Raw genomic sequence first — 18,627 nt, 5'->3', positions numbered from 1 at the left:
AGGCTCAGTAGGCTACAGACCAGGGCAGCTAACGGAACACAGAACCCTTTAACATAAAATGCTTTCTTCTAGTGTTGTACATATGACTCAAAAGAAAGCTATTTGTTGGCTTTTTCATCACTGGCTAACAAAGATATGGTGGGGTTCAGCCAAGTTAAATAAACTGAGGGCAATTAAAAGTTCTTCCCCTTAATTTGGACAGAACCTATCAGAAATAAGCTACTCACTACTCACTGTCCCCCTCCTCCATCCCCACCATTTATCAAGCACTGACAGCAATCACGAAATCCAAAGCAAGTTACGGATTGACACAGACTACTTCTATGAAGGCCTTTCCAAAACCCTAGTGGTACAAAGTAGTCCTAGACTAAAGGTTTGGAAAGCTCAACTTTTGGTCTAGTTTTCATTGTGGGCTGAGTACACAACGACAGAGTGCCTGAAGGAGGTCCTTTGCACAACCCCAAAGTGAGAATAAATCTGAAGAACAAAAAATCTTAAACAAAACTCATCCCTATCAGAATTCTCCAGTTTCTCAATTTAGGACTAAGCCCAAGACAAAGTTTACAATGAGATAATTTTGATGCTATTTTTGATAACCTAGGTGAGTATCCTTAACAAAAAAATATTCTGTTACCACCGATCACAGACTAAACACATACTTCTGTTTCACTTTCACTGAAGATTTCCCTTAAAATTTTAAGGAGGAAGAGAATTAGAACTGCTTGGTTATTATTGCATGTATACAAGAAAGCAAATATGTCTAGACCGTAAGCTTCTTATGGACACCTTTAATTCCCTAGTACAAGAACAGGCACATACGTGTGAGCTGAATGTACAAATGGGCAAATAATCCAAGAACATACTCTGTTTACTTCATTATAGTAGTTAACTGTTTATTTTCATCTTTTCTGTCTGCTTTCTTTGCATTATTAAAACTGTATAATGACTTTAGGCTTCCGTAAAGCTAATCATCATTAAAATACATTTCCCTGAATTCAGGAAATAATACATCTACATTCAAAATGTATACTCTGTTAAAGTAAAAAATCAGGGTGGTAAGAATAGGTCAGTAATTACTGGATTTCCTACATGAACAACATTATGAATTTATATTTCTCCTCACTCTCTTATTATAATTTCATCTAATATCCTTCAATTATCTTTGTTGTCTACCCAAAGTCCCTCAAACAATATGAGTAAAGAAAGAGAAATAGGGAATTCTCTGGCTGTCCAGTGGTTGGGACTCCACGCTTTCACTGCCAAGGGTGCGGGTTCAATCCCTGGTCAGAGAACTAAGATCCCGCAATACACGCAGTGTGCACCACCCCCCCACCCCGCCTCCAAAAAAAAAAAAAGAGAGAGAGAGAGAAATAAAATTTAAGATGTTTTATTTAGATAGTCCATCTTAACAGGTGGTCGTGTGTCTACAGATGATAAACTGTCAGGCTACACTTTCTTCCTTTATATCACACATTTTTTTCAGAACAGGTAAAGGGTGTCTTAGCCTATCCAGACAATTTTGAGCACTGAACTAACTCCTAAAGTTTCATCAGTTATCACTAGTATAATAGTCTCATTTATAAGATTTGAAAAACTGTACTACCTTGTCTATTGCTCTTCATATTTTTCATTGTGTTCACTTCTTTCCTAACAAATGGAGGTTATTTTTATAATGTTTGTCATTAGCTTTCTCCATTGCACTTAGACTCATGTAACATTAGGTTCAGTAATCACTCACAGCCCTCATATCCATGTATACTTGCATGTATGTATTCAAAAAACATACAGTAGTACTTGCCAGGTTAGAAAACTGCAGAAAGCCAACAACCGTATTCAGCTGGGAAAAGGGTGTTTCTTTTTTTTTTAAACATCTGCTTGTAGATTAGAACAATCATTTTACCTCCCACAAACATGGCAAACACACTTATCAATGTAATCTATTGTAATCTATTCATGAGACATTAGCACGATTTAACCTGTAACTATGAAAGATGAAAAATATTCAATACTACTTTATGTGGCACCTCTCATTAGAGAAATCAAATTGAATGATTAAATTTTTAAAAATCCTATTTCTTTATCACCACTCGCTGCTCAAAACTATTTCCTACTTCCCAATTACAAACTCTTTAGCTTGTCACTTGAGTCCCTTCAATATCAACTCCTTATTTAAATTCATGTATTAAAGCTACTACATAAAGCAAAGGAACATCCACCCTTAGCTCTTATACCTAGAATGGTTTCTTAAGTCTTCTGTCTTATTTAAGGCCTGACTCATATCTTACATCCTTTGTGAAACCTTTTATAACCAATTCATCATTAATGCTTGGAGCACCACCATTTGCTACCTACCATATATCAGATTATATTGATATGTATTCTAATATTCAATTTGATTATAAGCCCTTGAAGTTAGGGATCTTGTCACATCTCTTTTAGTTTCTTGCATATAATTGGTACTTAATAAATACTGAGTAATAATTATGATCTTGAATAATAGAAGACAGATTCCTAGCAACATAACCTAATATTTATACAAAATAATATGTAAAAGTAAGGAGAACCCTAATTAACCCTAAGAACTCCTAGAATTCATCTAGCAAGAAGCTGGTATTATTTCATTTAAATTCATTAGTGTTAAGACATAGGCTAGTTAGAATTTCCATTTCACAAGGATATTAAATGGTTTATTTACAGTTACTAGCAAATAACATGTGAAAAAGTTAGCTCAAGAACCAGGTCAAATGGAATACCCAAGGTAAGCATTATGTTATACTTTAACCTTATTTTAAAAAAATGGCTTCTAAGGACAGCAGTAAAAGATAAACTATAAGTTTATATTATTTCTCCTCTTTTTTTTTAACAGAAGGAGAAAGGAGAGAAATTATATAAATGCAATAAGTAGATGTTTGTTTTTCTGGCCAATAAACTATTCAGCAATCACTTGGATCTCATTAAACATGTTAATGTTACAATGCATATGTATCTGAATTTTTAGTCATACCAGCAAGTTTCTTAAAAAGCCTAATTCTAGTAGTTTCTACCACTTTAGGCATGCCTGAATTAGAGAAAAGGTATTTTTAATATATGACAGGGACCTCCCTGGTGGTCCAGTGGGTAAGACTCCACGCTCCTAATGCAGGGGGCCCGGGTTTGATCCTTGGTTGGAGAACTAGATCCTGCATGCATGCCACAACTAAGAGCTCCATGCTGCAACTAAGAAGTCCGCATGCCACAACTGAAGATCCTGCATGCCGCAACTAAGAGTCCATAGGCCGCAACTAAGAAGTCTGCATGCCACAACTAAAGATCCCACATGCCACAACTAAGAAGCCCGCATGCCACAACTAAGAGCCCGCATGCCGCAACTAAAAGATCCCGCATGCTGCAACTAAGACCCGGGGCAGCCAAAATAAATAAATATTAAAAATAAATAAATAAATAAATAAAGTATGGCACTCCGCATATTCTTTGCAATCAAAAGTTTTAGGAACCAGTTTTACCCTTCCCAGCAGCCATCAGTCTATCAATCAGGCTCCACTTAGTGAATAAAAACAGATTTATACATATGGCTTTCCTAATTGGGAAATTTTAAGAGCTCTCTAGCAGATTAAAGAATTACTGCTAATAGTAAAATCAAGAAATCCAATTCATCAAATTGTAGATGGGGAACTGATGCCAAATCTGCCTGGTTTACTGTTAGAGTTGAAGAATATGGCTATCTTTAGCAGTGGTCAATGAAAAGTTTTCCTTCCTAGACTGTCCTAGAAGATATCTCATAGCATTCCGTCACATAGAAACAGGAGAAATTTATATATATATATTTTTTTTTTTCATTTTTGCCACGCCACGTGGCTTGCAGGATCTCAGTTCCCTGACCAGGGATTAGAACCTGGGCCACAGCAGTGAGAGTGCCAAATCCTAACCACTAGACCACCAGGGAACACCCTAAAACGGGAGAAATTTATGTTTCCAATATCTACCACCCTGAGCCAACACATAAAAAAATTAGGTCAAAACCAAGAGTTCCTCTGGCCCAAAGTCACTCTCTGTAGGGCAGCAATGGCTGCTTTGTGGGAGAGAGAGGCGTGGTTTTCCATTATAAATGAAATTACCAAAGTGAATTTATTGTTTTACGTAAAAGTATTTTGAGAAGTTGCGTGAAGACTAAAAAAAATTAAGTCATATTATAAAATCATCAAAAAAATATTTAAGACTTCCCTGGTGGCACAGAGGTTAAGAATCTGCCTGCCAACGCAGGGGATGTGGGTTCAAGCCCTGGTCTAGGAGGATCCCACATGCCGCGGAGCAACTAAGCCCGTGCACCACAACTGCTGACCCTGTGCTCTAGAGCCAGCGAGCCACAACTACTGAAGCCCGCGCACCTAGAGCCCGTGCTCCGCAACAAGAGAAGCCACTGCAATGAGAAGCCTGTGCACTGCAATGAAGAGTAGCCTCCGCTCACCGCAACTAGAGAAAGCCTGAGCACAGCAACGAAGACCCAACGCAGCCAAAAATAAAAAAATAAAAAAAATAAAGAATTACAGCTGTGAATCTGTCTGCTAAGTGAAAATAAATCAGTGATTTACAGTTTTTTATTTCAGATTCTCATATACTGGCACTGTCCAAAACGAGGAACATAAATATTTAAATTTTAAAGTCAAAACACACTCAGCCTTTGTTGATAGTCATGACAAGAGATTGTCAAGCTTATAAATCTCTCTCTTCTGATATAACTTATGATGAAATTCTTTATGGATGTAGGACTGCTGGATCATATGGTAAGGGTATGTTTAAAAAAGAATCTCCAAAGTGACCAGACTCTCTCTTCTACTATCCCTTCATTACTACATGCTCGCCTTGCTCCTAATGCTTGCAACCTCCTGGTCACAAGTTTCAGCTTCAGGTATCACTTCCCATACCAGTGGAAAACAGAAGTGAAAGGGCAAGAGCAAGACCTTCTCATCATGCATCTCTTTTTTGGTAAAGAAGAAAATTCTTTGTAGAGCCCCCAGCAAAATTCCCCTTATGCTGAGTTGCCAACAAACAGTGTCTGCAACAATAGCTGAAATTCCCACTGTAAGCTCCTCAAAGAATGAGATCAAAGCCTAATTTGACGTTTAGAACATAGGATAAATTTCAAGGGCAGTATCACACCCAAAGAAAGTATTCAGTAAACATTCAGCAAAAATGATATCTGCACATGTGAATGTGCTTGCATGTGTGCTAAAAAAAACTATCAAAAATTACAGGACAATTTTTAAAAGTATAATACAATTTAAGTACAAACAAAATGCTCATACTCATTTTAACTTTTTTTAAAAAGGGACACAATAAGAACCTCACTTTAATTAACCTAACAAATGATCAGAATCTATTTATCTTAGCCAAAATACATTATGGGAGTGCTATTACTAAAGGGAAGAAAAATGTTTACAGATTCTGGTTTGGGGTTTTGTGTGTGTGTGTGTGTGTGTGTGTGTGTGTGTGTGTGTTTTCAGGAGAAGGAAGGATTTATTACTTGCAGCGAGTAAAAAGAACACTGGAGGTCTTTCCCAAAGAAGTGTCTCGGTTCTGGTGTTATTAATCTTTCCTTTTTCCACAAATTCCAATTCTTAATTTCTCCCATTCTTACTATTCCAACCCTCACTGCTCAATCTATTCCCATCTGATAATTATGTTTTCCAATTTTATTGCTATACTACTGACATGTAATATTGTATGTTTAAGGTATACAACATAATGATTGGATACAGGTATTTATTACGAAACGATTACCAGAATAAGTTAACATCCATCACCAGAGAGATTCAATTTTTTCCTTTTAAATCAGAACTTTTAGGATCTACTCTCTTAGCAACTTTGAAATATACAACACAGTATTGTTAACTATAGATCCAATGCTGTACTTACCCCCAGAAATTATTTATCTTATAACTGGAAGTTTGTACCTTTTAATCACCTTCACCTATGTTGCACCCCCCTTCCCAATCCCCCCACTCCCACCTCTGGCTATACCAATCTGTTCTCCTTTTCTATGAATTTGATTTTTACAGATTCCACAGATAAGTGAGATCATACAGTATTTGTATTTATCTGTTTGACTTATTTCACTAAGCATAATAAGTACCCTCAAGGTGCACCCACATTATTGCAAATGGCAGGATTTCCTTTATTTTTATGGCTGAATAATATTATTCTGTATGTCTGTCTTGGGGGTTGGTTATTCATTTATCTGTTGACAGGCACTTAGGTTGTTTCCATGTCTTGGCTATTGTAAATTATGCTGCCAAGAACATGGGGGTGCAGGTATCTCTTCAAGATGATGATTTCCTTTCCTTTGGATATATACCCAGCAGTGGAACCTCCATACTGTTTTCCATAGTGGCTACACCAATTTACATTCCCACCAACAGCACACAAGGGTTCCCTTTTCTCCACATCCTTGCCAACACTTATCTCTTGTGTTTCTGATGACAGTCATTATAACAGGTGTGAGGTGATATCACATTGTGGTTTTGACTTGCATTTCCCTGATGATTACTGATGTTGAGCACCTTTTCATGTACCTGTTGGCCACTGTACGTCTCCTTTGAAAAAATGTCTATTCAGTTACTCTGCCCATTTTAAAAACTGATTTTTTTCCCTACTGAGTTGTATGAGATTTTTAATATATTTTAGACATTAATCCCTTACCAGATATATGATTTGCAAATATTTTCTCCCATTCTGGAGGTTGACTCTTCATTTTATTGATGGTTCTCTTTGCTGTGCAGAAGCTTTTTAGTTTAACATAATCCCACTTGTTTATTTTTGCTTTTGTTGCATTTGCTTTAGGTGTCAAGTCCAAAATCATTGCCAAGGACATGGAAGCAACCTAAGTGTCCATCAACAGATGAATGGATAAAGAAGATGTGGCACATATATACAATGGAATATTACTCAGCCATAAAAAGGAATGAAACTGAGTTATTTGCAGTGAGGTGGATGGACCTAGAAACTGTCATTCAGAGTGAAGTAAGTCAGAAAGAGAAAAACAAATACTGTATGCTAACACATATATATGGAATCTAAAAAAAAAAATGGTCATGAAGAACCTAGGGGCAAGACGGGAATAAAGATGCAGACCTACGAGAGAATGGACTTGAGGATACGGGGAGGGGGAAGGGTAAGCTGTGACAAAGTGAGAGAGTGGCATGGACATATATACACTACCAAAAGTAAAATAGATAGCTAGTGGGAAGCAGCCACATAGCACAGGAAGATCAGCTCGGTGCTTTGTGACCACGTAGAGGGGTGGGATAGGGAGGGTGGGAGGGAGGGAGATGCAAGAGGGAAGAGATATGGGGACATATGTATATGTATAACTGATTCACTTTGTTATAAAGCAGAAACTAACACACCACTGTAAAGCAATTATACTCCAATAAAGATGTTAAACAAACAAACAAACAAACAAAAAAACCAAAATCATTCCAAGATCAATGTTAAGGTGCTTACGCCCTATGTTTCCTTCTAGAAGTTTTATGGTTTCAGGTCTTACATTCAATTCTGTAATCAATTTTGAGTTGTTTTCTGTATATGATATAAGACAGAGGTCCAGTTTTCCCACTACCATTTACTGAAAAGACTATCCTTTCTCCATTGTATATTCTCAGCTCCCTGTTGGAAGTTGACCATATATGCATGGGTTTACTTCTGGGATCTCTATCCTGTGCCTTTGATCTATGTGTCTGTTTTTATACCAATACCACCATACTGTTTTTTTGTTTGTTTTTTTAAAATTTCGAGCAGTGCAAGGCGTAGTGTTGTTCACTTAAGGAGGCTGCACTTTTTTTAAATTAATTAATTAACTAATTTATTTATTTATTATGGCTGTGTTGGGTCTTCGTTTCTGTGTGAGGGCTTTCTCTAGTTGCGGCAAGTGGGGGCCACTCTTCATCGCGGTGCACGGGCCTCTCATTATCGCGGCCTCTCTTGTTGCGGAGCACAGGCTCCAGACACGCAGGTTCAGTAATTGTGGCTCACGGGCCCAGTTGCTCCGTGGCATGTGGGATCTTCCCAGATCAGGGCTTGAACCCGTGTCCCCTGCATTGGCAGGCAGATTCTCAACCACTGCGCCACCAGGAAAGCCCCCACCATACTGTTTTGATCACTATAACTTTGTATTATAATTTGAAGTCAGAAAATGTGATACCTACAGTTTTGTTGTTTTTTCTCAAGATTGCTTTGGCTCTTTGGGGTCTTTTGTGTTCCATACAAATTTGGGGATCGATTTTTCTCCTTCTGTGAAAAATGCTCTTGGAATTTGGTAAGGATTGCACTGAATCTGTAAATTATTTTAGGTAGTATGAACAATTTAACAATATTAATTCTTCCAATTCATGAGTACAGAATATCTTTCCATTTATTTGTCTCTCCCTCAATTTCTTTCACCAATGTCTTATAGTTTTCGGTGTACAGATCTTTCACTTCATTGATTAAATTTATTCCTAGGTATTTTATTCTTTTTGATGCAATCGTAAATGGGATTTTTTAAATTCCTCAGATAGTTCATTAGTAGTGTATAGAAACCCAACAGATTTTTGGATATTGATTTTGCATCCTGCAACTTTACTGAATTTGTCAATTAGTTCCAACAGTTTCCAATTTGGAAGCCTTTGGGAGTTCCCTGGTGGCCTAGTGGTTAGGATTCTGGGCTTTCGCTGCTGTGGCCTGGGTCCAATCCCTGGTCAGGGAACTGAGATCCTGCAAGCCACTCAGTGTGGCCAAAAAAAAAAAAAAAGGAAGCCTTTTATTTCTTTTTCTTGCCTAATTGCTCTGGCTAGGACTTCTAATACTATGCTGATTTCTCTTTTGATTTCTTCTTTGACCCACTGATTGTTCAGTAGCATGTTATTTAAGATATTTCTGAATTTTCCAGTTGTCTTCTTGTAATTGATTTCTAGTTTCATACCACTGTGGTCAGAAAAGATGCTTAATATGATTTCAATCTTCTTAAATTTATTAACGTTTGTTTTGTGGCTGAATATATGATCTATCCTGGAGAATGTTCCATGTACAATTAATAAGAATGTGTATTCTGCTGTTGTTGGATGGAATGTTGTGTTAATGTCTATTAAGTCTATCTGATCTAATGTGTACTTTAAGTCCAATGTTTCCTTACTGATTTTCTGTCTGGACAATCTATCCATTGTTGAAAGTGGGAGTACTGAAGTCCCGTATTATTATTGTGTTGCTGTCCATTTTTCCCTTCAGGTCTGTTAATACTTACAGGCATGACTTGGAGATATTGCAGGTTCAGTTTCAGATCAACACAATTGAGTAAATATTGCAATAAAGCAAGTCACACAAATTTTTTGATTTCCCAGTGCCTATAAAAGTTATGTTTACACTACACTGTAGGCTATTAAGTGTGCAATAGCATTAGGTTAAAAATAAAAAATAAAACACACCCACACACAATGCATATACCTTAATTTAAAAGTAATGCTCTTGGAAAAATGGCACCTGTATACCTGCTCGACACAGGGTTGCCACAAACCTTCAATTTGTAAAAACAAAACAAAACAAAACAAAAAAACAGTGTTTGTGAAGCACAATAAAGTGAAGTACAATAAAACAAGGAATGCCTGTACTTTATATATTTAGGAGCTCTTAAGTTGGGTGCACATTTATAAAAGTTACCTCCTGTTGTATTGACAACATTATCATTATATAATGGCCTTGTCTCTTATTACAGACTTTGTCTTAAAGTCTGTTTTGTCTGATATAAGCATAGATACCACTGTTTTCTTTGGTTTCCATTTGCATTGAATATCTTTTTCCATCTCTTCACTTTCAATCTGTGTGTGTCTTAAAAGAAGAAGTGTCTCTTGAAGGCAGCACATAGTTGTATCCTTGTTTTTCTAATCCGTTAAGCCACTCTCTGTCTTTTGACTGGAGAATTTAGTCCATCTGTATTTAAAGTAACTATTGATAGGTATGGACTTACTACTACCCTTTTGTTAATTGTCTTCTGGATATTTTGTAATTCCTTTGTTCCTTTCTCATTCTCTTTACCTCTTTGTGACTTAATGTATGCTTAGATTCCTTTGTCTTTATCTTTTGTGTTTCTATTATAGGTTTTAGCCTTGTGGTAGCAATGAGGCTTATATAAAGCATTTTATATTTATAGCAGTCTTTTAAGCTGATAACAACTTAAGTTAAAATGCATACTAAAACTCTATATTTTTACTCACCTCCCCTTTCAATTTTTATGTTTTTGATACCACAATTTACCTCTCTTTACCTTGTGTATCCATTACCAAATTACTGTACAGCTATTTTCACTACTTTTCCTTTTTTAAAAAAATTTATTTATTTAATTTATCTATTTTTGGCTGCATTGGGTCTCTGTGGCTGCGCGCGGGCTTTCTCTAGTTGCGGTGAGCAGGGACTACTCTTCGTTGCGGTGCATGGGCTTCTCATTGCGGTGGCTTCTCTTGTTGCAGAGCATGGGCTCTATGCGCCCGGGCTTCAGGAGTTGTGGCTCACGGGCTCTGGAGTGCAGGCTCAGTAGTTGTGGCGCACAGGCTTAGTTGCTCCGTGGCATGTGGGATCTTCCTGGACCAGGGTTCGAACCCGTGTCCCCTGCATTGGCAGGCAGATTCTTAACCACCGCGCCACCAGGGAAGCCCCTACTTTTCTTTTTTAACCTTCATACTAGATTTATAAGAGATTTACTCACCATTACAACATTAGAGTATTCTGATTTAAATACATATTTACTGTTACCAATGAGATTTATACTTCCATATGTTTTCCTGTTACTAATTAGCATCTTTTAATTTCAGCTTGAAGCAGTTGCTTTAACATTTCTTCTAAGGCTAGTCTATTGGTGATGAACTCCTTCAAGTTTCTGCTTGTCTGGAAAACTCTCTCTCTCTCTCCTTCAATTCTAAAGGACTCCTGAACTTGCTGAGCATGTAGCTTTATGACCATTATTTCAAACTCTTTATCAGGTAAATCACTTATCTGTATTTCATTCAGGTCTGTTTCTGGAGTTTTATCTTGTTCTTTTGTTTGGCAAATATTCCTCTGTTTCCTTGACTCTCTGTGTTGGTTTCACAGCATTATTAGGTAAAACAGAAACCTTTCCCAATATCAATGGAGCAGTCTCCTGTAGGAGATGAACCTTTTAGTTCAACCAGGCCCTATCCCCTAGTTGTCTCTCAAATCTTTGTGATTGTCCAAGCCACCTTCTTTGGTCTCTGGTTCCTACTAGTTGAGGGTGTGCCGAGACCTACCAGTGTCCCTAAGAGGGGATCTCAGTCAGCACCTAGATGCAGGCTGACTAGAAGCTGGACCCTCAGTAGCAGCTTTTAAAGTACGCAAGTAGATCTTTCAGGGAGAAACTGGGGACTGGGCTTTTTAGTCTGCTCCCTCTGAACTAAGCTCTGGGAGGATAGTTAGGTAAGAACTGTTTCTTTGTTACAGTTCCCTGGGACCCGTGAATGCAAGAGATCAAGAGGTGCATCCTCTAAGAGGCAGCCACAAAAGCCAGGGCACCAGATGAGTGTACAGCTCATGCCAGAGAGACACCAGTGACATGGAGTGGACAGAAGGAGAATGTGGAAGTGGTACCCGCCAGCCTCTCAGGTCTCCATGGAGAACTGTGGTCCGTCCCTAGATGAGTGCTAAATTAGAAGCTTGACCCTTATGCAGCAGCTTTTAGAGTACGCAAATAATCCTCTTTCAGGGAAAGACTGGGAGATGAGCATTTCTGTCTTCTGCCTCTGCACTTAATTCTGGGGGGATAACCATGGTAAGGACCTGTTAAGAACAATTTCTCTGTCTGCTATACTCTTCAGGGTCCCACAGATACAAGCCCCACTGGCTTTCAGAACTGTTTTGGGGACCCATCCCTCTGGTGGAAGACTTAAATGTTGGGGTGCTACATGTTGGGTCCAAACCCTTCACTCCTCAGAAGCTGGGAGCTGTAAGTTCTCTCCTGATTGTGTGTCATTGTGTTGGGGATGGGTTTTATGGAAAGAGTATGTCTCAGTTTTTCCTATCCATTTCGACGTGGGTTTTTACCTCATTCACCCAATGTGCAGGAGTTACTCATCTAGTTTCTGGATTCCTTTCAGAGGGAATTCTTCTGTCCACAGCTATAAGATTTGGTGTGTTCGTGGGAGGAGGTAAGTTCAGGAGCCTCCTATATTACCACCTCGGAGTGGAACCAAGGCCAAGCCCATGTGACAATTTTCAGTCCTTCAGTACCTCACAATTTTTCACATCTCCCCACTTAGAAAAAAATTTTACTACCATTTTAAAAACATACTCTCAGCCAGTTATTTTGTGAGCATCGACAAACTGATTCTAATGTTTATATGGAAAGGTAAAAGACCCAGGATAGCCAACATACTATTTAAAGAGAAGAACAAAGTAAAAAAACAGACACTACTCAATTTCAAGACTTATTATAAAGCTATAATAATCGATAATCAGTGTGGTATCAGCAAAAAAAAAAAAAAAAAAAAAAAAGACAAATAGATCAATGGAACAGAACAGAAAGCCCAAAAGCATACCCACACAAATATAGTCAAACTGATCTTTGACAAAGGAGCAAAGGCAATTCAGTGGAGGACTATCTTTTCAACAAATAGTGCTACATGCATTCAACAAATGGATACTACATGCAAAAAAGTGAATCTAGACACAGATCTTACACCTGTCACAAAAATTAACTCAAAATGAATCAAAGACCCAAACATAAAACACAAAACTATAAAACTACTAGAAGATACTACAGAAGAATATATAAGTTACCTTGGATTTGGCAATGATTTCTTAGATATACCACTAAAAGTGCAATCCATGAAAAAGAAGACTGATAAGTTGGACTTAATAAAAATTAAAAACTTCTGCTCTGCAAAGTCACTGTTTAGAGAATGAAAAGACAAGCTACAGACTGGGAGAAATATTCACAAAACGCATATCTGAAAAAGGACTATTATCCAAAATACACAAAAAACTCTTAAAACTGAACAATAAGAAACAACTCAATTCAAAAATGGGCAGGGCTTCCCTGGTGGCGCAGTGGTTGGGAGTCCGCCTGTCAATGCAGGGGACACGGGTTCGAGCCCTGGTCTGGGAAGATCCCACATGTCACGGAGCAACTAGGCCCGTGAGCCACAATTACTGAGCCTGCGCGTCTGGAGTCTGTGTTCCGCAACAAGAGAGGCCGCGATAATGAGAGGCCCGCGCACCGTGATGAAGAGTGGCCCCCACTTGCCACAACTGGAGAAAGCCCTCGCACAGAAACGAAGACCCAACACAGCCATAAATAAATAAATAAATAAATAAATAAATAAAATTTAAAAAAAAAAAAAAAAGGGCAAATGATTAACAGTTACTACCCCAAAGATATACAGATCACAAATGAGCATATGAAAAAATGCTCAACATCATACACCATTACGGAATTATCTCATAGCAAATTAAAATGAGATATCACTACACACCTATTAGAATGATGGAAGCCCAAAACACTGACAACACCAAATGCTGGTGAGGATGTGGAGCAATAGGAACTCTTGTTCACTGCTGGTGGGAATGCAAAATGGTATAGCCACTTTGGAAGATAGTTTGGCAGCTTCTTACAAAACTAAACATACTCTTACTATATGATCCGGCAATCCTAGGTCTTTATCCAAATGAGCTGACAACTTAAATCCATACAAAAACCTTCACGTGAATGTTTACAACAGCTTTATTTGAAATCTCCAAAAACTGGAAGCAATCAAGATGTCCTTCAATAGGTGAATGGATAAACAGACTGTGGTATAACCATGAAATAGAATATTATTCAGTGATAGAAAGAAATGAGGGGCTTCCTGGTGGTGCAGTGGTTAAGAATCCGCCTGCCAATCCAGGGGACACGGGTTCAAGCCCTTATCCGGGAAGATCCCACATGCCGCGGAGCAACTAAGCCCGTACACCACAACTACTGAGCCTGCACTCTAGAGCCCGCGAGCCACAACTACTGAGCCTGCGTGCCACAACTACTGAAGTCCGTGCACCTAGAGCCCGTGCTCCACGACAAGAGAAGCCACTGCAATGAGAACCCCACACACTGCAACTAAGAGTAGCTCCCGCTCACCACAACTAGAGAAAGCCCGTGCACAGCAACGAAGACCCAACACAGCCAAAAATAAATAAATAAAATAAGTTTATAAAAAAAAAAAAAAGAAATGAGGTATCAAACCACAAAAGGACATAGAGGAAACTTAAATGCATATTGCTAAGTGAAGGAAGCCCATCTGAAAAGGCTACATACATTCCAACTATGACATTCTGGAAAAGGAACAACTATGGAGACTATAAAAAAAATCAGTAGTTGTCAAGGATTAATGGGATGGAGGGATGAACAGGTGAAGCACAGAGGATTTTCAGTGCAGTAAAAATACTCTGTATGATACTGTAATGATAGATACATGTCATTATGTGGTTGTAAAACCCCATATTAATACACAAGGATTAGACCCTAATGTAAACTATGGATTTTAGTTAATAAAAATATATCAATATTGACTGATCAAGTGTAAAAGTTGTATGTGTACCACACTAATGCAAGGGAGAAATACTTATTAACAGGAAAAGTGGGAGAGGGGGTTGTTGTGAGGGAGTATATAGAAATTCTCTGTATTTTCTGTTCAATTTTTCTGTAAACCTAAAACTGTTCCTAAAAATCTAAAAACAGTCTATATAATAATAATAATTCCATCTAAAATAGCATCAAGAAACTAAAAGTACTTATGAATATATTTTATAAAATGTGTAAAATCTCTATGCTCAAAAGTACAATATACTGCAGAAATAAATCAAAGATCTAAATAAATGGAGAGGGGCTTCCCTGGTGGCGCAGTGGTTAAGAATCTACCTGCCAATGCAGGGGACATGGGTTCACGCCCTGGTCCGGGAAGATCTCACATGCCGCGGAGCAACTAGGCCTGTGCGCCACAACTACTGAGCCTGCGCTCTAGAGCCCGCGAGCCACAACTACTGAACCCATGCGCCTAGAGCCCGTGCTCCGCAACGAGAGAAGCCACCACAATGAGAAGACGCGCACTGCAACGAAGAGTAGCCCCCCACCAGCCGCAACTAGAGAAAGCCCGCGCGAAGCAACAAAGACCTGATGCAGCCAAAAATAAAGTAATAAATAAATAAAAAAATTTTTTAAATGGAGAGATAAACTGTGTTTATAGATTGCAAGACTCAAGACTGTTGTGAGGTCAATTTTCCCCAAACTGACAGATTTAATGCAATCCATATAAAAATCATTATGGAATTTTTATAGGAATTAACAAGCTGATTAAAAAGTATTTATGGAAAAGAAAATGACTTGGACTAGCCAAATCAATCTTTTAAATACACACACACACACACACACAACACACGAGGACAACTATGGTATGATTCCACTCATATTGAGATGTATAGAGTTGTCAAAATCACAGAAACAGAAAGTAAAATAGTGGTTCCAGGGACTGGGGGGGGAAGGGAGAATAGGGAGTTGTTGTTTGGTGGGTATACAGCTTCATTTCTGCAAGATGAAAATGAGAGATGTGTTCCACAACAATGTGAATATAGTTAACACTATTGAACTATACACTTAAAAATGGGTAAGAGGGGGCTTCCCTGGTGGTGCAGTGGTTGAGAATCTGCCTGCCAATGCAGGGGACACGGGTTCGAGCCCTGGTCTGGGAAGATCCCACATGCCGCGAAGCAACTAGGCCCGTGAGCCACAATTACTGAGCCTGCGCGTCTGGAGTCTGTGCTCCGCAATAAGAGAGGCCGCGATAATGAGAGGCCCGCGCACCGTGATGAACAGTGGCCCCCACTTGCCGCAACTAGAGAAAGCCCTCGCACAGAAACGAAGACCCAACACAGCCATAAATAAAATAAATAAATAAATTTTTTTAAAAAATGGGTAAGGGTAAATTTTGTATTACGTTGTTTTTACACCACAATTTAAAAAATTTTAAATTTGGAAGACACACTTTAAACCTACAATCATTAAGACATATGTTTATTCAAAACACAAAGTTCAACAACAGGCAAAGTTAATCTATGATGCGAGGAACCAGAAGTGTTTGACTATAGGAAAGTGGAAATTAAATGGAAGGGGACACTAGGAAACTTTCTTGGCTGTTGAATATCCACAGGCATATACATTTATCAAAACTCATCAAAGTGTTCATCCAAGATCTGTGTATTTCATTACATGTAACTCAAAATTTAAAAGGCATAGGTCCATGGAGTGGGAAAGAAACGAGGGACCCAGTAGAGTGTCAGACCCTGAAAAGGGTGACGAGCCCAGCATGGAGGTCCTAGGTCCTCGCCCAGCATGGAAATTACAACTCAACATGGTACGTTGGAGCACAGGCAGGGTGAAGATGGCATCCATGTGGAAGAGGGAGTCTGGCACGGAGTATCAGAACCCAAGTGAAATGAGGAGTGAGTGGAGGTGGCAAGGGGAGGTCAGTTACATATAGGCATATTGATCAAATAAGTAAACATATTGAGGACAATGATAGTCAGGTTTTTCACTGTAATAGAAAAGAATTACAAAAGTGTAAAGGGAGGGACTTCCCTGGTGGTCCAGTGGTAAAGAATCCGCCTTCCAACGCAGCAGACTTGGGTTCGATCCCTGGTCAGGGAACTAAGCTCCCACATGCCACAGGGCAACTCAGCCCACGTACCACAACTACTGAGCTCACGTGCCTCAACGAGAGAGCCGGCGTGCTGCAAACTACAGAGCCCACTCGCTCTGGAGCCCGTATGCCACAACTAGAGAAGAGAAAACCCGCACTCCACAACTAGAGAGAAGCCCATGTGTCGCAACGAAGAGTCCGCGCATTGCAATGAAAGATCCTGCATGCCTCAACGAAGATCCCATGTGCTGCAACTAAGACCCGATGCAGCCAAATAAATAAACAAACAAACAAAGGGAAAAAACTAGAATGAACTGGGTGGTGTTGGACTGGCACTGGAAGTATCAGTGTAAACCCATGATCTTATATATACGTATGTATACATGACAAATAAATACGGCAATAAAATAATTATGAGCTCTATCCACTAACAGGGCCTGGGAGGAACAACACCCAATAGCATTGAGCACATCTGTCACCCAGATCTTGGTTTTAAAAACCATTCTCAAGGAACCAGATTCCTCAGAAATAGCTGATTCCAGAGCTGAGGCAGTAGAGTACAAGATGACCCTAGAACATCAAAGTAAGAAAGTGATCAGTGAATGATGGGGACATGTCAAAAGGACATAGGAACTAACTCGCAGGGATTCCTACTGGCCAACTGTGAACATCAAAATAAATGAAAGTAAAAGATTATAGTCCACTGAATAAACCAGTAAACCAGGAATTTACACAGATATAACTAATAAATTGAAAGTCTGATTAGGAATGGGATATTTACTTAGTCTGAAAGTACCTCTTCCTAAAATATTTAGCATAATTCTGAAATTATGAAGTGGATCCTTTTGCTATAAAGGACATTATTGGTACAACTTATAAAACTTAAATGGCGTTGAAAGATTAGATATACTCCAATAATATACGAAACAAAACCAAAACAGTGGGGCTTATAGGGAATCTTGTCAGCAATGTACTCTCAAATGGTTGAGGAAAAAATGTTCTACTATACTTCCCAAAAAGGCACAGAAAACAATGTCTACTTAATCTATAATATTTCTTTTAAATGTTGGTTCTTTATTGTAGATAAAGAACGTACTCTCAAATGGTTGAGGAAAAAAATGTTCTTTCTACTATACTTCCCAAAAAGGGGAAGTATGTACTCAGCAATGTACTCTCAAATGGTTGAGGAAAAAAATGTTCTTTCTACTATACTTCCCAAAAAGGGGAAGTATGTACTCAGCAATGTACTCTCAAATGGTTGAGGAAAAAAATGTTCTTTCTACTATACTTCCCAAAAAGGCACAGAAAACAATGTCTACTTCATCTATAATATTTCTTTTAAATGTTGTTTCTTTATTGTAGATCTGTGGCAATCACTGGATCCTACAACTGAAGAAGTAAATTAAAATGAAATGAATGTCTTTGTTCCACATTTTTAGAAGAGCTGCCCATTCTTCAAGTAAAAATAAGTAAAGAAGTTGAAGTAAACACAGGGACACTTTAATTTGTCTCTAGCTCTCTCACTCATTTACTCCCATTATACTTGTTCTGTGATTTCATCAACCTCTGGGGACCCTCAATTTTCTAGCAGTCCCTTTTAGTCTTCACTTTCTTCTCCAGCCTGCTTAGATTCCGTAATCTGTTACTTTAATGACTATCATGCCAAAGTCCCTGTCCTGTGTGAATCTAACTATTGGGCTTCTCTGTACCCAAACCTGGGCTCTGCTGAACACTGATAGAGAAAAATGTCACAACTAATATCACTATAAATATGTGGTTTCTTAATTCAGTGGAACTCTGAACCAAGCTAAACAGTCCTTCTGCTATGTTTCCTTATGTGTAGCATATGATCTACGTCATGCAGAAAATAGAAGTCACATCCACTACTGGAAGAAGAATGGGTTGGCACATTAGTGGAGGATAATTA

General features: G+C 38.6%; 1 protein-coding gene across 7 annotated transcripts in view; it reads right to left on the bottom strand.

The window, feature by feature from the left end:
* CSNK1G1 (casein kinase 1 gamma 1) overlaps positions 1–18,627 on the bottom strand; it is a 199,031-nt gene that overhangs the window by 110,763 nt on the left and 69,641 nt on the right. The gene's annotated exons all lie outside the window — the stretch shown is intronic.

Source organism: Eubalaena glacialis, chromosome 2 (assembly GCF_028564815.1).
Source record: "Eubalaena glacialis isolate mEubGla1 chromosome 2, mEubGla1.1.hap2.+ XY, whole genome shotgun sequence".
In the NCBI taxonomy this organism is placed as follows: Eukaryota; Metazoa; Chordata; class Mammalia; order Artiodactyla; family Balaenidae; genus Eubalaena; species Eubalaena glacialis.
This window is presented reverse-complemented; position numbering and strand designations above follow the sequence as displayed.